Source organism: Herpailurus yagouaroundi, unplaced genomic scaffold, assembly GCF_014898765.1.
Source record: "Herpailurus yagouaroundi ecotype Mexico unplaced genomic scaffold, PumYag 213, whole genome shotgun sequence".
In the NCBI taxonomy this organism is placed as follows: Eukaryota; Metazoa; Chordata; class Mammalia; order Carnivora; family Felidae; genus Herpailurus; species Herpailurus yagouaroundi.
In genome coordinates, this window is record NW_024412444.1 from 7030812 (window position 1) to 7057145 (window position 26334).

The 26334-nt window shown below is 40.4% G+C and overlaps 1 protein-coding gene across 4 annotated transcripts in view; it reads right to left on the bottom strand.

Moving 5' to 3' along the window:
• PTPRG (protein tyrosine phosphatase receptor type G) overlaps window positions 1-26334 on the bottom strand; it is a 722691-nt gene that overhangs the window by 266236 nt on the left and 430121 nt on the right. The window lies entirely within an intron of this gene.

The window sequence follows — 26334 nt, forward strand, 5'->3', positions numbered from 1 at the left end:
TGGCTCAGTCGGTTGAGTGTCCAACTCTTGATTTTGGCTCAGGTCACAATCCCAAGGTCATGAGATCAAACCCCACCTCAGACTCTGAACTGAGTGTGGGGCCTGCTTGGGTTTCTCCCTTTCTTTCCCTCTGTCCCTCTCCCCCGTTGCTCTCTCTCTCTTTCTAAAATAAAAAGGAAAATAAATAAATAAATAAATAAATAAATAAATAAATAAATAAATAAATAAAGTAAAAAAAAAAAATAAACCCATACTGATTAAATCTAAAGCAACTGCTTGGGGAATGGTCACCAATAAGCTTTCTTGTAGCTGAATTCCATTGCAGCCCGTATCCCCATGTGACTTTGAAGAAAACACCTGATACTGTTGGGTCCTCCTGCATTTCTCAAAACAAATGTGTCCCTTGCCCTTGCGAACACAGGTTTCCCTTCGACGTCTCTGACGATTCCACCTCAGTCTTCTCAACAGGGCCCTCCTCTCCGACTGTCTCCTAAAGGCTTGTGTCACTCATGGCTCAGGACGAGCAGTTTTCACCCAACCCAAGTGTCCCTGGCCACTTTCATTGGCACTAAGGCATTAATTAGTGTAGGCACGCGAATGCTTCTTGAATCTTTACTTCCAGTTCTGACTTGTCACCGATTTAGACCTCTCCCATTGGATATGCCCTGGTACGTCTAAAACAGAATGAATCCTGCCCCTTCCACAGGGCACGCTGTCTCAACGGACCACTACCTTGGATCCACTTATGCAAACCAAAACCCTTGATGTCATCTCTCTGTCTTCTCTCCACATCCAGCACCAAGTCTTGTCAGTCTCTTGTCCCAAACATCCTTCAAAGCAGTCTACTTCTTTACCTGACCCCTGTCTCCAATCAGATCTAGGTAAGAAACCATCACTGCTTACCTGTATTACTTTAGGAGCCTCCCAAGGTGATCTCAGGCTGCAGGCTTCCTCAATCCATTCCACCATCCATGCCACAGCCCCGGTCACGACCTAACAGATGCTCTCCCTCCTCAGGACACTTTAAGGGATTCTCATTTCTCTTAGGATAAAACACAAACTCCTGACTGTTGGCATCTCGAGTCTTCTCTCTTATGCTTTCACTCTGTCCATTAGCTATCCTGGACTTCTCCCTCAAATGTACCATTCTCTCCCTATTCTCTGGGTCCTGATGTGCTGTTCCCTTTGCCTGAAACCCCTCATTCTGCAGGTTCCCCCATCCAACTCTTCCATATTCTTGAGATTTCAGGGAGCCTGTAACTCCTGTCCAGAAGTCATCCCTGAACTTCCAGGCCAGAGAAACCACTCATCTCGCTTTTCTCCCCACAGCCTGTAGCTCACCTGTTGCCTTCTGACTGCTAGTAGGCCACTAGTTCCATTTTGTCCGGCATAGAGTCAGCGCAGGTCGGTCTAAATTCCCGCCCCATTCCAGAGCTGACTCAACCTTCACCCTGAATGAAGTCAGCGACCATCTCCTGTCTTGTTCAGATGGTTGCACCACTAATCCCATTACAGACACTCATGTCATATTCTTGGATTTGTGTGCAACTCAACAGTCTTCACACTGTTTGCTGTTCATTAACCACTCATGAGTTCACCTCCCATCCCAAACTGGCCTTTATGATTTATGAAACCCCCACCACTCCTCCTCAATACTCATTTGAAAGTCAACTGATTGATCAATGATGGCATTTCCAGTAAAAGCTTGATTCTTTTTACCCGTAATTATGAAAATGCTCACGCTGACTAATACCCATTTAACCACAATTGTACAATAAATCCCCAGGCTGAAAGTTTTAATTTATAGAAATGTTGTGCCATCTATTAAAAAACACTAATTAGTCTTATGTATATTTTATCCTCCTACCTACCTTGAATTCCCTAAAGCCCTATCTCAATTTGACTGGTTTCACAAGCAACCAATCCATGAGGATTGTGACAGGGTGACATTAGGTTACTACATAACTCTCAATAACAACAAAAACATTTTTTAATAAACTATTTTTTGGTAATGTGCCAAGAAGACTTAAGTAAAAGAAGTACAGAAAGTCACTTACATTAAAAAAAAGGGAAAATGTTTCCACCGTTTTAGAACTGTGTGTCTACGTAAAACACGTACCTGCACAGAAGTTAAACCTGTGTTCAGATACACATGATTTCCCTAAAAGCCTCATGTAATTTAAAACTTGAATAACTCCGAAGATACAAATGATAGAGGCAAATTGTAAACAATGTATTTACCCATCTAACCCATATCCTTTTACACAACATAAGGGTAATCACGAAAGCAATTTATGAAGTCATTCAAGCAGAGCTAGAAAATGCAAGTTGGAAAATCAGATTGGACAATGCCTTCCGACAGGTGGAAGGTGGCTGGGCAAGAGGACATGCACTGTGTTATTTTAGGAACGTGAACCTCACACTCGCATTCATTACTCACATGTTATCATCTCCTATAATACGAAGTTTAAAGTAAATGCAAGGTCTTATGAAGGAAGACCTGATCTCACCGAGTAAACAGGAGCAGATATGTCTATGTGCATGCATTTTGCCTTTTTCCTCCCCCCTTTCTGTGCCATCAGAATAGGAAATGCCTGTCTGGGATAAGAGGGGGTTTGAAGGTCATTCACATTATAGTCAACTTGCCTGGGATTTTAATTTATGTATTTTTTAAATGTGGACAGCATCCAGATGGTAAGTTTTCCAACGGAGATGGGATAAATTAATAAATAAATAACCCAGGCATCCCTTCAGAGGACATGCTGCTATTTTGACTTGTTCATAAATAATACCTAGTGTTTTAGCAGTTTTTCAGAGCGTGCTGGGAATGTGAATGGTAGCTAGGACACCCCTGGTCACCTTTTGATAATAAGCCCAGCTTTAAATAATAGACACCCTTCTCTTTGGTTCTAGGCGGCACATGTGAAGCATGTGAAAATGGGAGAATGAAGTGTCTCCAGATAAACTCTAACTCAGACCTGTGTCAGTCATGCTTGCTAAGCCATGTCTAGATGATACATAGAGAGTTCTGCAAGACCACCCCTCAAGATCTGCTGCCGGCCCAGATGCACATCATCTTTCAGAGGAAAAAATGAAAAAATTCTTAACGTATGAGAGAGGGGACACTACAGGGACTCTGCCGGCCCCCTTTTCTCTGGAAACATCCACATAGGGATCACAGGATAGACCTAGGTCTGCCATATTGTTCGGTATTCCATGGACAGAGCCAACTGGACCAGGTATGAACTACCTGAGCCAACTGGACCAATTACTTTCTCTTTCCTGGGTCTTTGGCCTTAGGGACTGCCAGTATCAACCTCTAATTGATGAACTTAAGATGTCTCTTGAATCGATGAACTTAAGAAGTCTCTGGAACCGGTATGTAACACACTGACTGAGAGAACCTATTTATGTCAGAAGATACAAAAGAAGAAACCAGGAAAGCACAAACAGAAACTAAGGATGTAAAACAACAACAACAACAACAACAACAACAACAACAACAATAACAACAACAAATCTGGCCACTTTCTAGCCCCCTTCTTGCCACAGCAGTGCTCTTGAGTTCCATGAGACACTCTATATTTACGATAAGCTCTCATTTTGTGCAAACAAAGCCATAGCGTATGACAACGTTCTGATTTCAAATTGTGACACGACTTCCTTTTTCTGATGGCTACTAGGCAACATAATATAATATGGTGGTGAGGTCTGACTACAAATAGTAAGATACGTGCACATTTGGAAATGCAATCGTAATACCTCGGCACTCCTGTTCCTCTGTTTGAACTAAGTAATTTTCTTCTGACTGAATTAACAACAGGATTTAATGAAACCACATATTTCATAATGTGGTTGGTCATGCATTTCGGTTTTGTTTGGAATCAGAATCACTTCTCTCCTAGAATATGACAGATTAAACTATTAAAAATGTATAGGCAGTAATTAGTGTATCACTGCCAGAAACACAAGAATATTTTCTAGTATAATGTGGATGTCACCAGAAAAAAGATCACTTTGAAAGAACTCTCATAATAAAAAAAAAAAAAAAAGCATATTTTTCAACAGGATATTAAAAGGGTATCGTTAAAAGTGGTTCTCCTTGGGGCGCCTGGGTGGCGCAGTCGGTTAAGCGTCCGACTTCAACCAGGTCACGATCTCACGGTCCGTGAGTTCGAGCCCCGCGTCGGGCTCTGGGCTGATGGCTCAGAGCCTGGAGCCTGTTTCCGATTCTGTGTATCCCTCTCTCTCTGCCCCTCGCCCGTTCATGCTCTGTCTCTCTCTGTCCCCAAAATAAATAAACGTTGAAAAAAAAAAATTAAAAAAAAAAAAAAGTGGTTCTCCTTTCTACGGAAGACTCCTTTTCTCCCCCTCAGAACAAAGAGCCATGCAGATTCTGACTTCCAGTAAGCCCCTGTCTTATCCTTTCAGTAATTAATGGAGGCTTTGATACTAAGGAATCCTAAAGAACATTTTTCAAGCCTTAAATGCAGGCTGAGCTGATTCACACATAGCACATCTAAAAAGATCTGGGGAATAAATAATCACGAGTTGCAAACACTTGCCCGGAGCATTTGGGCACCAACCAGATTTCCAACAAGGGATGTGATTTTTTATTATAACAAGGAAAATTACTTACTGAAACACAAAAATGTGCCTGTCTTCTAACCCCTGGCCTTGTCCTATAGACACACACACACACACTCCCCGGGCGATCATTTAGCAAATCCTTTGTGTGTTTTGTTTTTTTTTTTGTTTTTTTTTTTTTAAATCACATTGGCTGTGGGGCACTGTTTTTCTTTTCTTTTCTTTTTTTTTTTTTTTTTTTTTTTTTTTACAGATTTGGAAATCTGTGCTCACAAAGTCAGTTTATTTCTTTGGCTAGGCCTCTGACTAGGTTAAAATCAGATTAAGCTAGCCTACAGGTAAATTTTTGTCAGATGCTTGGCTTAAAATATGAATTGGCACTTGAAAATGTTTGGAGAAATTAGATTTAGCATGGCATAGAGGCCTTCTCAGGTAAGGAACAAATTATTTTTAGGCAGGCATTGGCTTGCAGCAAAGATCCTGAACATCTAAGACTGTCTGCTGAATGGGTGTCTGAGGAGCTGATACACTCTGACACAAGCCCAGTGACACAAGCATTTCCCAGGAGAGGGGTACGGGTGGCAATAGAATTGCTGTGGCTCTGAGGTGAAGCTGTCAGTCACCTTCTACGACCAGAATCAGGATAAAGTACAGGCCGGCTTAAGGGACTGTTCTGCGACAGTGAGGGCTCTGGACGGTACACAGACATCCTCGCCCTCACGAGGCACTTCGGGGCTAGATCTGCCCAGAAGGTAGGTCTTCTCTGCCCTATTAACTGGTGACTTTTTAACATTTTGCAGAAAACCCATTTGGGATGAATAGAATAAGCTTCATCCCCAATTCACCCTGTTAAACAGCTCCTGGCGGAAAACACTATGATAAAAGGAAAACTACCCCAGAATTTAAATTTTCCTCGAGGGAATGCAACACCCATGCTGACTCTCCATGCTTGCTGTGGCTGTCTTATGTCGACTCAGTACTAGGAATAGTAAGAGAAGATACTAGTAACAATCACTATCATTTATTTGTCTCTCAGGCCCACTGCCAAGTACCATCAACACACACTTTGCTCCATTTTACACAACAATCTTCCCAGTACTTTCATTCCCATTTTGAAGATGAGAAAACTGAGACTTGCAGAAGTCAAGGTGTGTGTCCAGGTCAAACAGGCAGGTGGGAAGGGGCCACCATTCAAACCCAGGCCCACGTCCAAGTTCGCATCTTTGGCGTTTCCTCACCACATCGTTCTCTGTGCCTCTGAGATGAACACAGAGGGCGTACGGCTGGAAACCATAACACCCTCGTGAGCCACAGAAAAGATACATACAAGATAAGGACTTGTCTAAGAAGGAAAAGATACAGACAGGTAGTTAATGTAAAAAAGAAAAATTAATGTCAAATGCATTGCCTTTTCAGTCTTCTGAGTATGAAGTTTCTGAAACCTCTGATTCTAGGAAAGACTGTGCTAATCAAAGGCCAATGTTTAACACAGTCATCATCAAACCCTTGTATGTGATAAAAGCTGCTTCAGCCTAACAGATCAATTCCATTATGGCTATTTATGCAGTGACGCTGGTAAATCTATGAGAAATAAACCGGCCTCACTTACACCATTGATTACCAAGCCTTAAGACAGATATCACTGCAGTCTTTAATGCATGAGTAGCAAAATCAGTTTTTTTCTTTAATAACATACCCTATTGAAAAAGGAATCATTGAAGCACTGTGACAATACAGCATTGCAATTTCTATTAACCTTTTGAAAAACCTGTGATTATAAATATATCGGTAAAATATGAGAAAGGATATAAAAATGGTTTTGCCTTTCAAAAGCCAATACTTAAGGAAGACAATGCTTGAGGTTTTCTCTTATAACTCGGATAAAAATTAATTAGGTTATCCCTGAAGATTCTTAATAGCCTATCCCGACTGTGTTTCTAATCAGATTAGTTTTATTGTGCTCTCATGCTAAAACATGGATAATTTTTACACTGTTCAAAAGAACATTGTTCTGAAACTTGATTTTTAAGGATGCGTAGACCCTAGAGGAGAAAAACTTTAGAATAAGTGAGGTCATTGGAAAAGAATTCAAAGGGGAAAAAATTATGCCAAAATGGCTACATTTTACATTTGTCAAGAAAATAAAACTCTTGGCTCCCTTTTGAAGTCCCAGTAATTTAAAACCAAATCATCCCAATGCAAACATAATACATGAAAGTTTGGTTACCATAATATAGGAAAAAATGTCATTAAAAGAACTAGAAAACATGGTTTTCCATCATACGGAACGGAGAATTCCTAAAAAATAACTGCAGGAAGAAGAAAACCAAGCACCGCACATGCTGAAAGTACCTCCCAGGGCTTCTGCCAAGGCTGTGAAACTAAATTCTTGAAGGGCAAAGCAAAACATAAAAGCAAAGTTCCCCATAACATTAGTACATCTGCATCAGGAATATGTGTGCTGCTATATATATGCATTTAGACCTATAATTTTTTTTTTTTAAATACGTTCTTCCCTTAAGTACAGAGGTGGGTAGTGACAGCTAAGACACCACATATTAAAAATTTTTAGTGCTTCATCCCACTGCCTGCTACAGCATCTAACTCCGGCTTCGCTACCCACATACCAAAACCTTCTGGTCTAACTCCCAGTCTATTACATAAACATCTCCCTCCTAACTGGGGTCACAAGCATGACTTTCACACTCCCAGGAAGATCACTTTTGTACTAATAATAAGAAAGTGCTCTAGGTGTAGATCTTAAGACAAAGGTAGCAACCCGTGTTTAAAGGCCAATAGTTGCTGAAATTGTCACAAATAAGTTCTCATCGCCTGATACCGGCAAGTAGGAAAATCTCATGTCAAAAAATCCCCCACAGAGCGAAGCCTAATTCATGATCCTAACCCCAGTAATAAGAACTCGAGGGTAAAGCATTTATCAGATCTACTCAGTTTAAATTCATTCATTAACTGATCAATTTTTATTAGATAATGCAGTTGGGGTTCAAGAAGACTTGCATCCAAAAATGTTTACTTTCTTTCTTCAAATACCCATTTGATGTAAAAGGTAACAGGCGGGAAGATGCCAAAAAGATTCCAGAGAAGTGGGTAGACTGGAAAATCCACACACAGCTAATGAAACTCAGCTCAGCTCAGATTTGAATCCACCTTCCACTGAATTCACCTTCTGCTGAAATGCAGGTGGTGCAGGCTACCTAAGTTTGATGGAATGGGAAATCAAAAGTGGTTCATGACAGAAACAGAGCCAAATGCGCTTTTGAAGTTGCCTGGCATTAAAACAAACAAACAAACAAACAAACAAACAAACTGTAAGTTCCAAAACTTTCATCTAGTAAACACACCACAAAGATAAAGTAGTGCACTTTCTTTTTTTTTTTTTTTTAATTTTTTTTTTCAACGTTTATTTATTTTTGGGACAGAGAGAGACAGAGCATGAACGGGGGAGGGGCAGAGAGAGAGGGAGGCACAGAATCGGAAACAGGCTCCAGGCTCTGAGCCATCAGCCCAGAGCCTGACGCAGGGCTCGAACTCACAGACCGCGAGATCGTGACCTGGCTGAAGTCGGACGCTTAACCGACTGCGCCACCCAGGCGCCCTGTGTAGTGCACTTTCATTATAGTTTTTTGCCAAAATAGACGATGTCATGGAAAGATGACGACGGGAGATCAGTAACAGTGTCTTGATAGAAAAAGAAATTCATTCATTACTACCACCAGGTTCAGTTAAATCAAAGTACTGAATTAAGGCACAAAGGACTTGGAAAACGATGAAAGACAATGTCGAGAAAGGGTTGGTAAAACACTGAACAGACTCTCTCTTACCAGTCTCGCTTCCTTTGTCTTTTCAGTAATGACTACACTTAGACTTCTTTGAACCTCCTCATGCCTGAGAAGACAATTATGGTATGTCCTAAGATAAACTCTTCACAGAGGATTCAAGTATTTCCCGATAGGAATGTGGTTAATAACACTGTTATTGAAGGATTATTGCATGGTATCTTGTAACCTTGTATTTTTTTTTTAAATTTTTTAATGTTTATTTATTTTTGAGACAGAGAGAGACAGAGCATGAACGAGGGAGGGTCAGATAGAGAGGGAGACACAGAATCTGAAACAGGCTCCAGTCTCTGAGCTGTCAGCACAGAGCCCGATGTGGGGTGGAACTCACGGACTGTGAGATCATGACCTGAGCTGAAGTCGGCCGTTTAACCGACTGAGCCACCCAGGCCCCCCAATCTTGTCTGTATTTTTGATAAACCTTACATTTATCCAGGTTCTAGTATGCTCTCTCTTTCTCTTTTTCTTTTTTTTTTTTTTTTTAACATTTTATCTTTAAGTAATCTCTATACCCAATGTGGCGCTCGAACTCACAACCCTGAGATCGAGAGTCACATGCTCTACTGACTGAGCCAGTCAGGCGCCCAGGTTCTAGTATGTTCTAAGACACAACGATAACCAGTATATTCCTTAATGTTTACCACAGACCAGGAAAGTAGATTTTAACTTCTTCATATCCAAGACTTGGCATTGCCCAAGTGGCCCTGGGATCTCAGAACAGTCAGTTTCTGTATCAGTTAAAAAAGGCAGATTTTTGTGCCATCTAAAATTCAGAAATTTTAGTCATTTTTGGTAACTTTGCTTAGACATGATTTTTTGGTTTTTTGTTTATTGGTATATATAAGAAAACAGGGATAATGATGAGAGAGGAAAGTAATACGTATTCACAAACAATACTTGGAGAAATGCATAACAAATCAGAAATATTCTGAACTAGATGGAGCCCTTACTAATAACTTTAAAGGAAAATTATCACTGGATGGGGCGTCCTGGCTGGCTTAGTCGGAAAAGCATGCGACTCTTGATCTCAGAGTCTTGACTCTGAGCTCCACGTTGGGGGTAGATATTACTAAAAAAATAAATATTAAAAAGAAAAAAAAAAACGAAAAGAAAAATGGCTAGGGAAATCCCAGCACGAAGATGTAAAGAGAACTGGAAGAGACCGGAGGTGGGGTGGGGAGAGGAGGTCTGGCTAAAATTTCCAAATGGCTACACACGGGAAAAATATACATTTATATTAGTAGCACTAAAGGACAGTTGAGGTGAATGTCATCATAACTGATTTTGATCAATTCCATCGTTAGCAGAGGAAAATTTCTCATTTCCTGATGGGATATGAAGGTAAAAACCTTAATATCTGCTTGGTAATATATTCATATCTGAGGCTGATTCAGAATTATGTGTAAATGTAACAGAGAAGTGCAATTTACTGAATAGAAAACAGGCATTGTTATTGGTTTTTTTCTGTTTTACCAAACTATTTACAACAGGTAATTTAAACCACAAACATGTAGCAGTAAAGTTAAGCTGAAGCCTTTTGAGGTCAAATTTAATTAATTAGTGGAGCATCTTCCTCAGTAATGAGATAGTTTTGTTTTGAACTTACTTATCACATTATTTTAATAAACACGCAATAAGAAGGCTGAAGAACAATTTTTTTAAAAAGAACAGCCAAGAAAAATAAAAGGCTTCAGATAATATATTACCAAGCAATCAATTACCTATTTTTATGAACAAAAATGATAGCTTTTATTTCTGTAGAAATAATAGTTCTACAGAAAAGCTACTTACGGCTTATGTGAAAATACCTTTGAAAAGCTATTGCCACTAGGTTTGTTATCTTAAGCAGTTGCCGGGGTGAATTTCAGACCCAAAAGGTGTATCATTCTAGCTCTTAGCAAATCGATTTACTAATCCACCCAAGACTCTATCAATCCTGAAGCCAATCTTTCTACCTATCACCCAAAACCAGGGTTCCATCCCCATTCATAAGATCATTAGACATGTCAAATAAATTGAAGGTCCTATTCAAATCTCAGCTCCCTGCCAGCTCTCATCTCCACCTCCATCGTTCACACTGTAAGCTACTTAAATGGAACAAAGCCTGTTGGGTTAGACCTGCTGAACTTTCCACCCTCTCCTGAGCCAAGAGAAGGTGACAAGCATTGTGCCTGCCAGTCAGTATGTCAAAACAAAATGCCCATCAATACTGATTCTGGTGTGCCAGCCACTGGTCCTAGGACTAGATTTCACTAAAAGATAGAGACATTTTATGAGCTGGTTCTTGTGAACCTAAGCTCAAAATCTCCTTATAGGTCTAAATTAACTAACATAGAGAGTAGCGGATGCATTATTTTATTTTTCAAGAAATTTAAATAGGTCACCAGCAACATACAAGGTTCTGCGCTTGGCACTGAGGTTATGGAAATTAATAAGACAGCGATGGTCCATGCCCATTGAGGCTGGGAGAAAAGACACTTACATCAGCCTTCACAGTGAGTTTCAGGACTCTAGAAAATTCATGAGACTGGTAATGAGGTTATGAATGAAATTTTATGTAAACTTTCATATATTCCGTACATTAGAAAGTAAAACACAAATTAGTTCTGTAGAAAAAAAAAATGTTCCTTTCTTCCCAGGTTCTTTACCAGTTTGGAGGGGGATTCAGGGAAGAAAAGAAAATAATACCAGAATCTGAATGTAGCACTAGATAAAAAAAGAGAGAGAGAGAGAGAGAAGAAAACCAAAAGACACTTAAATAGACAAAATGTTAAATGTAATTTTAGGAAGTTTATTAGTCCCATATTAGGAACTTACATCCTGTTATTAATATTATAGACAGTTTCAGAATTTATATGTAAAGCCACCAAATTATATTATTATATAATAATAACCTGACTTTGTATACCATCCTGAACATTCTTAGTTCATGAAGGTAAAGGCAGACACAATGAACTGTAACACAAAAAACTTTAGCTTTGAGATTAAGCACCCTGGATATGAAACCCTAACTGATCACCAATTCTACACCACCAATAAATTGTGAAAGCCAGGACAGTGTATTTTACATTAAGGATGCAGTATGCAAATGAATACAGAGATTTTTGGCTTTTGCAAACACAGATTTCCAGCTTCTTTTGAAAAAGCTGGAAGTTCTGACTGATGTTAGTTTATATTCCCAAATGTCAATAAGCCAAAAAGCATTTCGACAATACCTACCTTTCACCTCATGTCATAGGGCTGGTCCCCAGAGAACCTCAGTTTATCCCAAATGTATGCTCTACAGAGCTGTGATGGTTATAGCAGGGAAAGATGGAAAGAGCCAAAACGTTCTTCATCAATGAAGCATTGCTAAAATAAATTATGTCACATCCATATCAGAAAGAGAAGCAAAAATTTATCAATTGATCTACTATGTGATACTCAACGAGGTACTTTATAAACACTGTATTTCTAGATCCTCCAAAAACGCTCATGAGGTAGAAATCAGTATTAAATGACAGTTTACAGATATAGGAAGAGGTTAAAGAGATGCCCAAAGTCACAGAACTCACAAATGGCAGTGATGAGATTTGAACTCCAGGAATCTGGCTCAGAGCCTAAGCTATGCGGCATTTAAATATCATGATGTAGACAGTTACTTACTGACAATGGAAGACTTCCATCATCTAGTAAGTGGGAATGAGCCTATAAAACTACGTAGCACATAGTGGCATTTCCAAGGAGTGTTCTGTATTTGCAAAAAAAACACATCCTTTCTTCTTCACTCATATAATGTCTGAATCATTTTATAATGAACATATATTACTTTGATAATCAAAAGACTATGCAACTTTTGCAATTTCAGAAAAAATTATTGTGTATGTTTTCATATGCTGCCTTTGCACTTTCTTCTGCTTGTAAAAAGTAAGGTCTCAGAAATGACATTAATTTACTCACTGTTCTGTTATTTTCTTCCCTGATCTTAAAGTAAAATCTGCTAATTGTGAAAAATTTGTAGAACGCAGCAAGGTTCAAGTAAGAAAATTTGATTTTGATTTCATTTTTGCAGGAGTGAAGAATCTTTCAAAACATGGAAAATATTCATAACATGTGAAGTGACGAAGCGTGCTATGATTCACTTCGATACTGACTATACTTTTATCCGCCCCCGGCCCCACATCCAATATTGGAAGGAAGTAGATCAAAATGGTAACAGGGATCATTCTGTGATCACTTGAACACAGACTCCTAAGCTCCTTAAAAGACAGTATAAGGCTTTACTGAGATTTCGATCACAATAACTCTCTTACATTAGTTTTCTCATCTGAGAGGAAAAGATACTGATTATTAACTGCTGTTTTTATGGACAGGTGTTTCGAATATGTTTTGATGAAATGATACGATACGTATAGAGTGCTCTAAGTACATGAAGTCAGAACCTGTTGAAGAGTTTACCTATCGTTATTATTCCAGGGTTGTTTTCATAGAAGGACTATGGGGGGGGGGGCGCGGAGGGTATCTTTAACTTCTTGACACCAAATCCAGGAGGTCCCCAGAGGGATTGAGGGAATGTGATTTTGAAAATCTCTTCTGCGTTTTGTGGCTTGGGTGATATGACCCAGCTGTAACCAGCTTCTTCAGTGGAGTCTGCTTCTGTAGTTCCTGGTTCTACTTTGGGCCTCCAAAGACTAAGGGATTCCTTTTTCCATGAGAATCCCTTTAAAACTATCAAGACCCATGATCACACTCTATCTGCACACCGTTGTTCATTCCAATCATCTGCTCTCCAGATGAGGCATGCTCATGTACCAACATGGATAAATCCAGTATGTCTTTGAGATCTGACGCTTCCTCTCCTCAATCCATTCACCCTGTATCTGGGGCCTCCTTCTTCCCTGGGAAGTGTCTCGTCCAGCCCACTGTGTCCCCTCAGAGTCTATTTCCGATCCCTCTTACTCCAAGTGAGGAGTGGATCTGATGAGTTTTATTAATGTGTTCAACAGAGATAGGAACTCTTATAATTTGCTCTTTCCCTTACATTAGCATTTGAAGAGGCAGCAATACCTTAACTAAAAGGGAAGAATTTCAGGCACATTTGACACTGACTTGGTTAGCCTCAGTCATTCAACAAGACTGGTCTACTGGAAAGAGGGGGACATTCCCCAGAGTCTACAAATCATCTAGTATTTGACTCCAAATCCAGTTCCTGCTTAAATCATGAAATTCTAGTAAACTCTGGAAAGGAAATAGCAAGACTGAGCACAGTGGAGAGGCACAGTGTTCATGTTAAAAATACAGGGCATTTTATTTGAACGTGGAAAAACAGGCTGATAATTGAGTGTTTTTGTTGTGTTTTGTTTCTATTCACCAATAATAAGGAACAAGTGAAAATCACATAAATGTGAGTTGAGAAAAAAATTTTTAAATGCCCGCTTGATTTTGAAGTAACCTCTGGTTAAGATTCACCCTGCTGGTCTCTTAAGTGGTCATGAAGTCACAGGGCTTATGTATTTTGTTCACAGTGAAGTTCCCAAACGCTTATCACAATGCCTGGTTCTCTATGATTACAGAGGCAGGCACTGGTCTGGGATGGGGTGAGGGCTGGGCAGAGGAGAAGAATCTGGCAACTTCATAAACTATCATGTATAGGCACTGGAGAACCTTCCAGCGAATGAATCTGCGGAGAAATGCAGCACATAATTCTCAGGGCCCCTGCCTTAGCTCATGAATGAAACTGATAATCTCAATCTAAAATTCCCAAAGGCATGCCTTTTAACTCTGCTACTGTAATTGCTCATGTACATATTAACAGCTCTCAAAGACCTGGACCTCATTGACTAATTGGAACAATCTGTCTTGATATGTAGATGTAATGGTTGTTAATATAAGAGCTATACTCTGGAAGAACAGACCTTAAAAATATCATTTTTGTAAACTGCAACTAACCCTCAGCCTCACAGCGTGAGGCAACAGGATGAATGTGTTTATTTGGGAGTAAATAATTTATTTGGGTCTTTCACATCCTTAAGACAAGAGGTAGTTTTAGGGGAGGATTTGCTGCTTTAAATGTCCTTTTTATGAATGAATTACATATTTTCCTTCTCAGGATTTAGAGCTCTTTACCCTTTAAGACCACTGAGACAAGAAAATGAAGATATTCTATGAGAATGGGGGTTTCTTAATAGGTATTACTGCTTACTCTTTTAGGGGACTGTGTCCATCAGCAACCGAGGTTCAGCAGCGAACAAGACAGACAGGCCCCCCTCTTCTCCAGCAGTTGACATGCAGGGGGGGGGGGGGGGGGGGGGGGGGAGGCAAGTTCATAAACAAGTAAACAAATCAATAAGTAATTTCAAAAACTGATGATTGCTATAAAGAAAATGAAGCTGGGTAATAGGAAAGAAAGGGATTGAGTTGAAAGGAGAGAGCATGGAATATATTAATGGGTAGGATTTAGAAAGGAATGAGCCATGAGAAGGGATAATCGGGGAGAGAACATTCTGGACTGAGGACACAGCTGGTGGAAATGAGGTAGGGAGCTTGAGGGGTGGGAGGAGTGAGAGCCACGTCCAGTAAGGCCTCATAGGGCCAAGTAGGATATTTGGATTTATTCAACATGGGACTAGAAACCACTGGAAGATTTTTAAACAAAGGAAAAACATATTGTGATGCAAGCATTTAGAAGAACACTCTGGTCACTAGATGAGTGGACTGTCGGGGGCAAGAGAGAGCTCTCAGGAATCTATAGCAATGGTCAAAGGCCGACCTGGTGATGGCTTGAACCAGGCTGGGAAGAGTAGAAAAGAAAAGAAACTGATGAATTGGGAGTGTGCCGTCCAATGTAACTGGAGGATCAGGACACAAGAATAATGGCTAACATCAAGGAAGCTCTTAGAATGTGCCAGGTGCTGGTGGAAGCACTGACCTCTACTATCTCAGAGTAAGCCTTCCAAAAGGGGGTTTGTTTCATTATTATTGTGTTTCATCACTGCACTATGTTACGTTCTTCTTTTTTAAGTTTATTTATTTATTTTGAGAGAGACAGATGCAGGGGTGCAGAGAGAGAGGGAGAGAGAGAATCCCAAGCAGGCTCCACACTGTCAGCACAGAGCCCAACGCGGGACTCGAACTCATGAAACCGTGAGATCATGACCTAAGCTGAAACCAAGGGTCAGACACTTAACCAAGGCCTGGGCCACCCCAGCACCCCACGTTACATTCTTCTTTAATGTACAACAAATAGTATGTAATCAAAACTCACATATAATATGTACAACACAAAATCTAAATATTACATAATCAAAAATTTAAAAGAATTTTAAAAAGTGAAAGAAAATGCTATAAAATAATACAGAGTAGTCAGTTATCCGTGATCTTCTAAAACCAAGAAATATAAACTTGTCATAAGAGATAAGCATCCCTATCCTATCTCCCTCAATTAGCATGCTCTTCCCTCAAAATACTCAGAATTCATTCAGAATTCAGGCACGAGCCACCATCACCTCTCCTGAAATATCATAATTATCTTCTGACTTCAGTGGCCACAAGTGTTTCCTATGGCCATGTGTAGCCAGAAGGATCCTTCTAAAATCTAAGCCAGATAACGTCCACTTTCTGCTGAGGACATTCCAAGGGCTTTCTATCTTGGCCGGGGCAAAAGCGACTGGGCTGCCCATGGTCCACCAGGCCTTGTTATCATCAGGACCCAAACTATTTTGTAGACTATATTACTGTCACTCTGCCCTTTGCTTGCTCAAACATGCAGGGCAAGCTTCTGCCTCAGGGCCTTAGCACCTACTAAAACAAAAGCCACTTGAGGCCAGGGCATTCTGTGTCCTACACAGAGAAGGCCCTATTAAGCAACTGAATGAACATCACTGATAATTTAGAAATGAAAGATGAGTGTCAAAACGTAATTTAAACATTTTACACAGCATCAAGGTAGGGCAAAGGACTCCCCACCGAACTACGTGGGACAGCATTTCCCCTACGTAGAAAATTCTCATCATTAACCTCTCAGGATGTTACAAAAAAAAAAAAACAAAAAAAAAAAAACAGTTCCAAGGTCAACTGAGTTTGGGAGATTCCTGGTTACAAGCAAGTTTCTCTCAAAAATTTTACTACGTTGGCCCATTATCAAGCAACAAGAGGAAGGTATAGTAGGCAACGTTTCCTAAACGTATCTGACCCCAGATCACTTTTTGTGCGGATCATTTAGACCAACTAACAGAATCCAGAAAATGTACCAGGGGCTGCCACACATGGTTATGATGTTTCAACCCACAGGTACTCTGCCAACACATAAACGTGAATAAATACAGTGATGACAGAGAGAGAGAGAGAGACAGAGACAGAAACAGGAGCAATTGTAAAGGCAGAACCAGGCTGAGAAATGGCAGAGCACGGAATGAGTTTTCTTTCACCCCTAGCCTCCTTGAATCAGGGGATGGCGAACCCTGAAGCAATACAGTAAGAAGATTCCCTGAAATACTGAACTTTATAAACTGATGCAGTAAAGGTTTTAACAAGGAGATTCAGAAATCGAAGCTCTATCCGTAGAGTAAAAGCTGGGGTTTAGGAGTCATTTTATCATTAACCCAAATATCTTTCATGTATTAACCTGAGTTTTAAAGCCCTGTCTTCTAAGACATCCTCAAACATTCAAGAGATGAAATTCATATTTCTAAGTAAAATAAGGTTTTGGTGAATTTGCCCAGCTGGTGTCTCCATATATCACAGTAAATGTACCCAGAGCGGTATCTGTGCTCAACACAGAGCCAGGCCACGCACCCGGGGAAGTAAGCTTTAGGAGTTTCCTCTCCCTTCCATTAAATGGGGGGTGGAGGGGTACTATGAAACTCCATGCTGGGGATTTAAAGGGGAGTGAGGAAATAGACTTTCTTTCAATCCTGACTTCTTTCTGTTCCTTATAAATCTTCTTCACTGTTCTTTCTGAGTGGCGGTGGCACTAAAGAATCTGCTAAAAGCTTTAGATTTAAGATGGCTTGAAACCTTCCTGCTCAAATATTTGACAGGACAGGGGAAAAAAAAAGTGCAGGGGCGATGTTTCTGAGCCTTATGCCCATAAATCCTCCTGACCTGAACTTACAATACATCTGATCTGGCAGCCTGAGATCTCTACCTTCAGTGCACAAAGGTCTCCCTAGGCCAGTGTTATTTGAGTTCCTCAGCTTGGAAACAGACTCTGAGAAAAATAGTATTCAAAGCCTCAAAGCCCTGGGAACAAATGTTATAAAAATAAATAAATAAGTAAGGGGGAAATACTGAATGCTTATAAAAAAAGAAGGTGGAAGAGGAGGAGGAGGAGGGGAAGAAAAAGAAGAAGAAGAAAGAGAAAGAAGAAGAAGAAGAAGAAGAAGAAGAAGAAGAAGAAGAAGAAGAAAAGAAAAGAAAAGAAAAGAAAAGAAAAGAAAAGAAAAGAAAAGAAAAGAAAAGAAAAGAAAAAGAAACAGAAAAAGAAAACCCTGAATCACATCCAGGTGAAGACTTTCAACAACCAGGTCAGATCCCAATAGAAAACTGAATTGTACATATTTTTTGGTTGGGAAAGGGAAAAAAAGGTGAAAATTATTACAAATTCAGCATAAAAGTCCCTCTTTAAAATTTCTGTAAGTCCTTTGGCTAGTTTAGTGTCTAAATTCCATTAGTGTGAAACCTATGGCCAACTGATCTTTGACAAAGCAGGAAAGAATATCCAATGGAATGAAGACAGTCTCTTAAGCAAGTGGTGCTGGGAAAACTGGACAGCGACAAGCAGAAAAATGATCCTGGACCACACTTTCTTACACCACACACAAAAATAAACTCGAAATGGATGAAAGACCTCAATGTAAGACAGGAAGCCATCAAAATCCTCAAGGAGAAAGCAGGTAAAAACCTCTTTGACCTTGGCCACAGCAACTTCTTACTGGTCTCCGGAGGCAAGGGCAACAAAAGTAAAAATGAACTATTGGGACTGCATCAAAATAAAAAACTTCTGCACTGCGACGGAAACAATCAGAAAAACTAAAAGGCAACCAACGGAATGGGAGAAGATATTTCCAAATGACATATCAGATAAAGGGTTAGTATGCAAAATGCATAAAGAACATATCAAACTCAACACCAAAAAAACAAATAATCCAGTGAAGAAATGGGCAGAAGACATGAATAGACACTTCTCCAAAGAAGACATCCAGATGGCCAACCGACACATGAAAAGATGCTCAACATCACTCATCATCAGGGAAATACAAATCAAAACCACAATGGGATACCACCTCACACCTGTCAGAATGGCAAACATTAACAACTCAGGCAATGACAGATGTTGGTGAGTATGTGGAAAAAGAGGATCTCTTTTGCACTGCTGGTGGGAATGCAAACTGGTGCAGCCACTCTGGAAAAGAGTATGGAGGTTCCTCAAAAAACTAAAAATAGAACTACCCTACGACCCAGCAATTGCACTACTAGGCATTTGTCCAAGGGATACAGGTGTGCTGTTTCGAAGGGACACACGCACCCCCATGTTTATAGCAGAACTATCAACAAAAGCCAAAGTATGGAAAGAGCCCAAATGTCCATTGATGGATGAATGGATAAAGAAGATGTGGTGTGTGTGTGTGTGTATATATACACACACACACACACACACACACACACACACACACACACACACACAATGGAGTATTACTCGGCAATCAAAAAGAATGAAATCTTGCCATTTGCAACTATGTGGATGGACCTAGAGAGTATTATGCTAAGTGAAATTAGTCAGTCAGAGAGACAAATATCATAGGACTTCACGCTCATATGAGGACTTTAACATACCAAACAGATGAACATAGGGGAAGGGACGCAAAAATAATATAAAAACATGGAGGGAGACAAAACATAAGAGACTCTTAAATATGGAGAACAGAGCGTTGCTGGAGGGGTTGTGGGAGGAGGGATGGGTTAAATGGGTAAGGGGCATTAAGGAATCTACTCCTGAAACTACTGCTGACTGAAACCATATGCTAAGTAAGTTGGGTGTAAATTAAAAAAATAAACAAACTCCATTAGTGTGGTCTGGAACCCTTAAGTGTACATGTTTTAGTCATAGGAGCCACTACATGCATGTGGTTCCTGAGCATATGATCACTGGCCAGTCTAAGTGTAAAATACATACCAGATTTCAAAGAAAGTACCAAAAAAAGAATGTAGAATAGCTTGGTAATAATTTTTTATATCGATTACATGTTGAAAGAGTAATATTACAATGTATTAGGGTAACAATAATAGATTGTTAAAATCAATTAAAAATTAATTGATTTTCTAACAATTATTATTATATAACATAAATTATATAAGGTAAGTTAGTAAAGTCAAATAAAATCACTTGTTTCTTTTTGCCTCTCTTAATGTGGTTGCCAAAAATTTCAAAGTACACTGAATGGCTCCCATTCTGTTTTCTATCAGACAAGTCCTGCCTTACATGATTGAAAATAGACAGAAGTGGCCAATCCACACAAAATCCAGTGTTTTCCACAATACCTCTAGGCAAAGAGCTGATGGCACTTCCTGTTTCTCTCACTTTCCTCTCTGTATGTTTTACCAGTGGTTCAGCCATGTTTGAACATTTAAAGCCCTTTGATACTTTTTCCTTCCTGTAATCCAATAAACAGCAGTTAAGATTCCAACAAAATTATTTCTACTGCATCAGTGATTCTAAAGACAACCTAAAGCAATGGCAAGAACAACGAGAAAATGATTTATCAAATAAAAGGAATGCTGGTTAAGATTTTGTAGACACTGGAGCCTAGATTCTGAAGTCCTAACAATAAATCTCAGCCAAGCCACTTACCTTTCCAGAAACTCAGCTGTCCCAACTTAGAGCACAGCAAGGGCACCTCCCTCATAAGGTAGGTGAGAAAATTAAAGGAAGAATATCTAGAATGTTGCTGACACAGGCAATGCTTACTAAATGGCGTCTACAGTATCATCATTATGATGAAAACCACCAGCACCAACACTGCAAGCCTTCTTTTTGGTTGTCTGAGGGCTCTGCCGGAGTCATCAAGTTTCTAGGTTGAAATTATCTCCAATTTACCTGGGTTTTCTTTTTGCGATGTCCTCTGCCTTTCTGTGATTCTCAGGGCAATTCAACCAGGTATCAACACACTATGTGTCACTGACACACCATCAAACAGCCCCGAGCCAAGTTCACATCTAAAGAAGACCGTGTGTGATGAGGGCTGTCAGACATTATGGACATTTACCACGCCAGGGGCAAGGCTTTTCTGCTTCACCAAATCAGTTCTCTGGCTTTGTACAACCAAGGCATTCACTTCTCCACGGAGCATCCTCTAAGTCCTGGGGCCTCCTCCCATGTTCTTCTTAATTAACACAGGATAGACACATAAAAGATCAGCCAGATGGAAATGAAGTATTTCACCAGCAAAGGATGAAACATTCTGCTCAGAAATGGAATCTGTATTTCAATAAAGTCAATCATTAAATTTTAACCAATTCCCTCACCATTTGATGGCAGTCACTACAGAGAAAAACCCGACTGGCCACACCATGGAGCAGCAAACACCAGATAACCAGGGACAATCTCCTTGACGCTTCCAATGTTCCGTGAGGAAGAGTGACAAGGAAAACAGGCACTGCCTTGAACACATCCACAAAGGACTCTCCAACGCACAAAGCAACGTTTCAGAGAAACTGCACAATTCCGGGAATTTCAGTAAAGTACAAGGCAGGGTGAAAGAATCACCATGATGTGGCAAAACTTATTTTTCATAGAAGATGTCTCTGGGTGCCTGGGTGGCTCAGCTGGTTAAGTGTCTGACTCCTGACTTTGGCTCCAGTCACAATCTCATGGTTTGTGAGTTTGAGCCCTGCATCGGGCTCTGCGCCCACAGCACCGAAGCTGCTTGGGATTCTCTTCCCCTCTCTCTCTGCCTCTCCTCTGCTTGCTCTCTATCTCTCCCAAAATAAATAAAAATAAAAAATGAAAAAGAGAAAATGTCTCAATCTTCCTTTAATGACAGCTCTAATGACAGACGAAGCAAGATACTATCAGGTTCATAATGACCATTGTTTTATGAACAAGCCAAGGTGGTTTTATAATTGTTAAGATAAGAGAAATAAAAATTACCATTAGTGTCTTCTGGAAAAACTTACCTGAATGGGACCCCATTTCTTACCGGAATAGGGAATAAAGGAGAACAGGAGAAAATTTTAAACCTCATTTCCAGAAAAGGGGGAATTGTTACAAAATTGCTTAACTTAAACTGAGGAAGGAGTGGGACAGTGGGCTTATAAAAGTCTGGGGGAAAATGGAGTTAAATAAAGGTAAATACATTTCTTCAGCGGAAGACTCTTCAAATATCTTTAATATGCTAGTATTTAAAATACATCTTCAAGAAGGCATTTTGTGTATAAATTTATTTCCAGCAGAAAAGAAGGGTTACATAAAGGAGTAGGAGCCAAAGTGAACATTTAGTCTGTGTTCTAGAAAGTCATACTACTGGGGCACCTGGGTGGCTGGGCTCAGTTGGTTAAGTGCCGACTTTGGCTCAGGTCACGATCTCATGGTTCATGATTTCAAACCCCCTCGTTGGTCTCTTTGCTGACAGCTCAGCGCCTGGAGCCTGCTTTGGATCCTGTGTCTCCCTCTCTCTCTGCTCCCCCCCTCCCCCTGCTCACGCTCTGTCTGTCTTTCTCTCAAAAATAAAATAAACGTTAAAAAAAAAAATTCAGAAAATCACACTACTGAAGCCAGGGACCAATATGAGAACTTAGCCTCTGGTGGACAGGCCCACATCTGACTCATGTAGCATCCTGCCATGTTTGCAGGAGTGTAGCGAGTGACAATGTGGCAGGCCTCTGTGTGGGTCACAAGTGCACGAGCTCACCTGGGTGAAGGAAGGCCGATGCACATCACCTAGGACGTTAATCTGAGGGCCCAACAGAAAGAGAACCGTCTAACCAGGATGTAACAGGAACGATGGAAGAACCAAGATCCATTTCACAAAATAAAAGGCAGAACATGAGCCTGACTCTAGGCAGGCAGGCAGAGGGAAGCTGGGCAGACAGAGGGAAGACAAGAGAAGGTCAAGGTAGAGCCCCCAGGCAGAATGTTAAAGGGGGAAAGAGATCACAGAGCAAGGTCAGCCTACAACAAGCAACTTCTTGCTCCCTGAACAAAACTTAGCTCTAAGAATGTCGTTTACCAACACCAGATCGTTCCTGCACTCACTGGGCCCACCAAGGTGACAACGTGTCTGTGTCATGGCTGGAACTAACCCACACTCCTGGGAACATAAACCAGTGGTGCCATGCTATGGACCCAGTTTTTAAAACACAGGCCCGTAAGTTATCAGTGGTGATGAAATCTCAAAAGCTTGCAAGACCAAGGGTGTTCTGTTATTACAGTTATTTATGATTCGGGTGCAAAAGCCAATTTGGTGGTAAAACCCGAAGTGAAGAGATATGGAGCCATTTAGAATACTGAGATTTCATTCACCTCCATGCTCCAGAAAAATTAACGCATTCAAGTAGTAGAGTGGCAGACCCGACTAGGGTCCTCAGTAATATGTATAGCATGCGTATCCTGCTACCTTTCCCGAAAAAAAATCCTGAATTCTAAAACATCTGGCCTCAAGGGTTTCAGCTAAGGGACTGTAGACCTGTACCATATGGTGATGTGTACGTGGTGTATATTAGGAAAAATGCCTTTTCTTCCATTCACTTGCCGGGATGCTCTAAGCAGTGCCGAAATGAATGAGCTGTGAGTTTCCTTGGAAAGGGCACATATAATCAGTTTGGATCATTTAAGCTTATTGAAGACTCCAACTCATAAAGTACCAATAAGTCTGAATCAACAACTCCTGCGATCTCTTATTGTAATAAACAAGATTTTAATTACCTTACACAACAAGTATGCAATGAACCTCCACTTTAATGGAGCTATCAGAGGTTTTATCTGGAGATTTCTCTTTGCATTAACTCCAACTTCAGCTATTAGTAGAAACACTGCATGATTCAATCCTATTAGTGTTACATGAACCTTTATTTAAGTTACCAATCACAGAACAGGGGATGAGAGTGTGCAAAGGGAAAGCGTAGGATAGGGTAGAAGCTGATATAGATAACTGTGGTTGCAGAGATAACACAAAGTTGTGTAGCCATGGAAGAATGGGAACAGGACATACCACTGTTTTAATCACTGGAATGTTGTGAGCCTTTACACTTGAAGAATACTTAATCACATCTGCAAGATCCTTTTTGCCATATAAGGTAATATATATATTCATAGGTTTCAGGGATTACTGAGGGGACATCTGGAGGGGGGCACCATCCTGAATATCGAAACCCGCAATGATCTCTCTTTATTCCTTCAACTTACCAAGTATCTCCTGCCTTAGGCCTTTGCATGCCCCTGTTCTATGGACTAGCTCCAATTTATCTCTTCTCTCTTAATTAATATCACTTAATAAATACCTCGTAGCTTAATAAATATCTGTCTAGAGGCCTTCCATAGCTCATGACAAAATATCCCTCTCCTTCAGAGACAATATCCCAACTGCTATCACACAGCTACTTATGTGACCGCTTGTTCAATTTCTGTGTCATTACCAGAGTGTAAGTACCTTAAGGGTAGGGGTCCCGACTTACCGGTTTACCTTTATAACCCAGTGCTTACATGACAGAAGGCACTCAAGTAAAGTTTGCTGCCAGGCAAGGAATAAAGCTGCATATATATAGGAGGTGAGGGCATGGGAGGATCCAAATTGGGTCTCACCTCCTAAGCATGGCATTGTAATCGGATTCCGACTTTGTTCCCTAACTTACACTGAGCTGTAATGATTGGTGGCTACTGAAGAGCTCTTATTTCATTTTTACAAGGCCATTTATTTTTCTATTAGGATGTTTTCAAGTGTAGGAATTCCAAGACCAAGTCCAGGACTCCAGCCAGGACAACGTGGGGAGGTCTGACTTCTGGATGTGTAGGAAGCTGTTGTAGGTGACCTCAAGGCATTCCTGGAGGGGAGTGGGGGGGGGGGGGTGGGCAGCAAAACCTACAAAGTTGGGTTTGTTGCAATTGAGCCTCAGGGAGCAGGTCCCGATTCTTGCGGGCCACAGGCTTACAATTCAGCCTGCGGGGCTGGAGCACTGAGGCAGCTGCTGAAATAAATACCTGAGGTCGTGACTTAGCTCCCAGCGGAGCCCAAAGGAACTGGGACCAGCAGTGTTCTCACCCAACAGGCAAGGTACATTTCTCTCTAAAGTCCACAAGAGGATAGAAGGACTTCTCAGGCACAAAGTCCTCAATATTCAAATGTACTTACAATGATGCCACACAGGGAAAAGAAGGAAGGTCAGTTACAGCTAAACATACCACTTTCTCTACTTCAAAGCCTCCTAACAGCCACATTTTGGGTGGCGTAATTCTTTGGGGGCTGTGCTATGAATGGGATGTTTAACAGCATCCCTGGCCTCTACTCACTAGATTCCAGTAGCATACCACTGGCCCTAACAGCGACAACCAAAAACGTCCCCTGACAATGCGTAATGTCCCCATGGGTGGGGAACGTTGGTCTCTAGTTGAGAACCAATCCCACTGCAATCTTCAACCACATCTCTTCTCTGACTCTGTATGCAAGGCAAATAAGTAATTGCCCCCATGCTGACAAATGACTACAGGATACATGACAATTATTTACTTTCATTTTAATGTCTTAGAAAACAATATAGTTATAGGGAACAAAATAAACCAAGTCCGAGATGTTCAAACTGTAAGAACATCTGAGAGCGTTCCTATTGATAAAGAGCTCAAATAAAGCAATTTAACGTTAAAATATTATAGACGTGTTTCAAGCAAAGGTGAGCAACTTTCCTTGCATATTTTAAGGTTAAATCCAATCCCATTACCTTTGACCTCTTGAAATTCAAGTTCCTCTAAATATACCCACTAAGTAATTTAACACGTTTATCACATTGAAAACAAAACAAAACAACAAAAACCAAAAAACAAAACAAGCTACGAACCAGATGGACCTCAATGAGAAACCCAATTAATACAGGCAGCCTTACCATCTGACATTACTTGACAGAAATAAATTCAAACAACTTGGTGGAATAATAAATCTGTGCATTGTAGCTGCCATTTCTAATTAGCTTCTGAATTTCAGGGCACTCTTTGAGTAAAAGAAAACGGAAATATTCATTTAAAGTAGTAAGTTTGATAAAGTAGTACTAGTTTAATGCATCTAGTCCATGCATTTTTCCAAATCTGAATGGACCAGGAGGAAGGGCCAGGCCCGTCTCTGCATTAAGGGATGTAACTAGAACAAGGCAGAAGTTTCCAGTTCCTATCTCTCGAGCTCTTCTCTACCAAGGCAGCCGCCAGAATAAGTTTTCAATCTTTCAAAGCACAGGTCTTTTGTCCCAACAACACTAGCTAAATAAATGACAACCCAATTCTAAGACAAAAAGGTTGTAAAGAAAAACCAACTGGACACAAACCATCCGTTTAACTCACACTGCGGTCAGCAAGAACAGAAGAGAAACCCCAAACTTTTAAAAGGACGCTGTAATTTTGCCTTTAGGAATCACGTTTTCAAGTACAAATAAAGCTAAGATTTCTAAGAAATGATTCATTCAGTATACAGGAGGAGGAGAGCCCATTAAGCAGAAACTCTACTCAGGAGTCCTTTAACACGTGTGACTAGCACAGGAAGTCCCACAGATAGAAGGGTCTTAATACCAAAAATGTGTCAGCTGGACAAGAAAAAACGGGAAGCGTTTTCTCAGAATAGTTGTCTGGTTTCTCCAGCGATCACAGATAAGAGACAAGGTTATATGCGAATATGAGCATCTCCGAAAAAAGAAATACTACTGCTTCTCTCAGTTTATA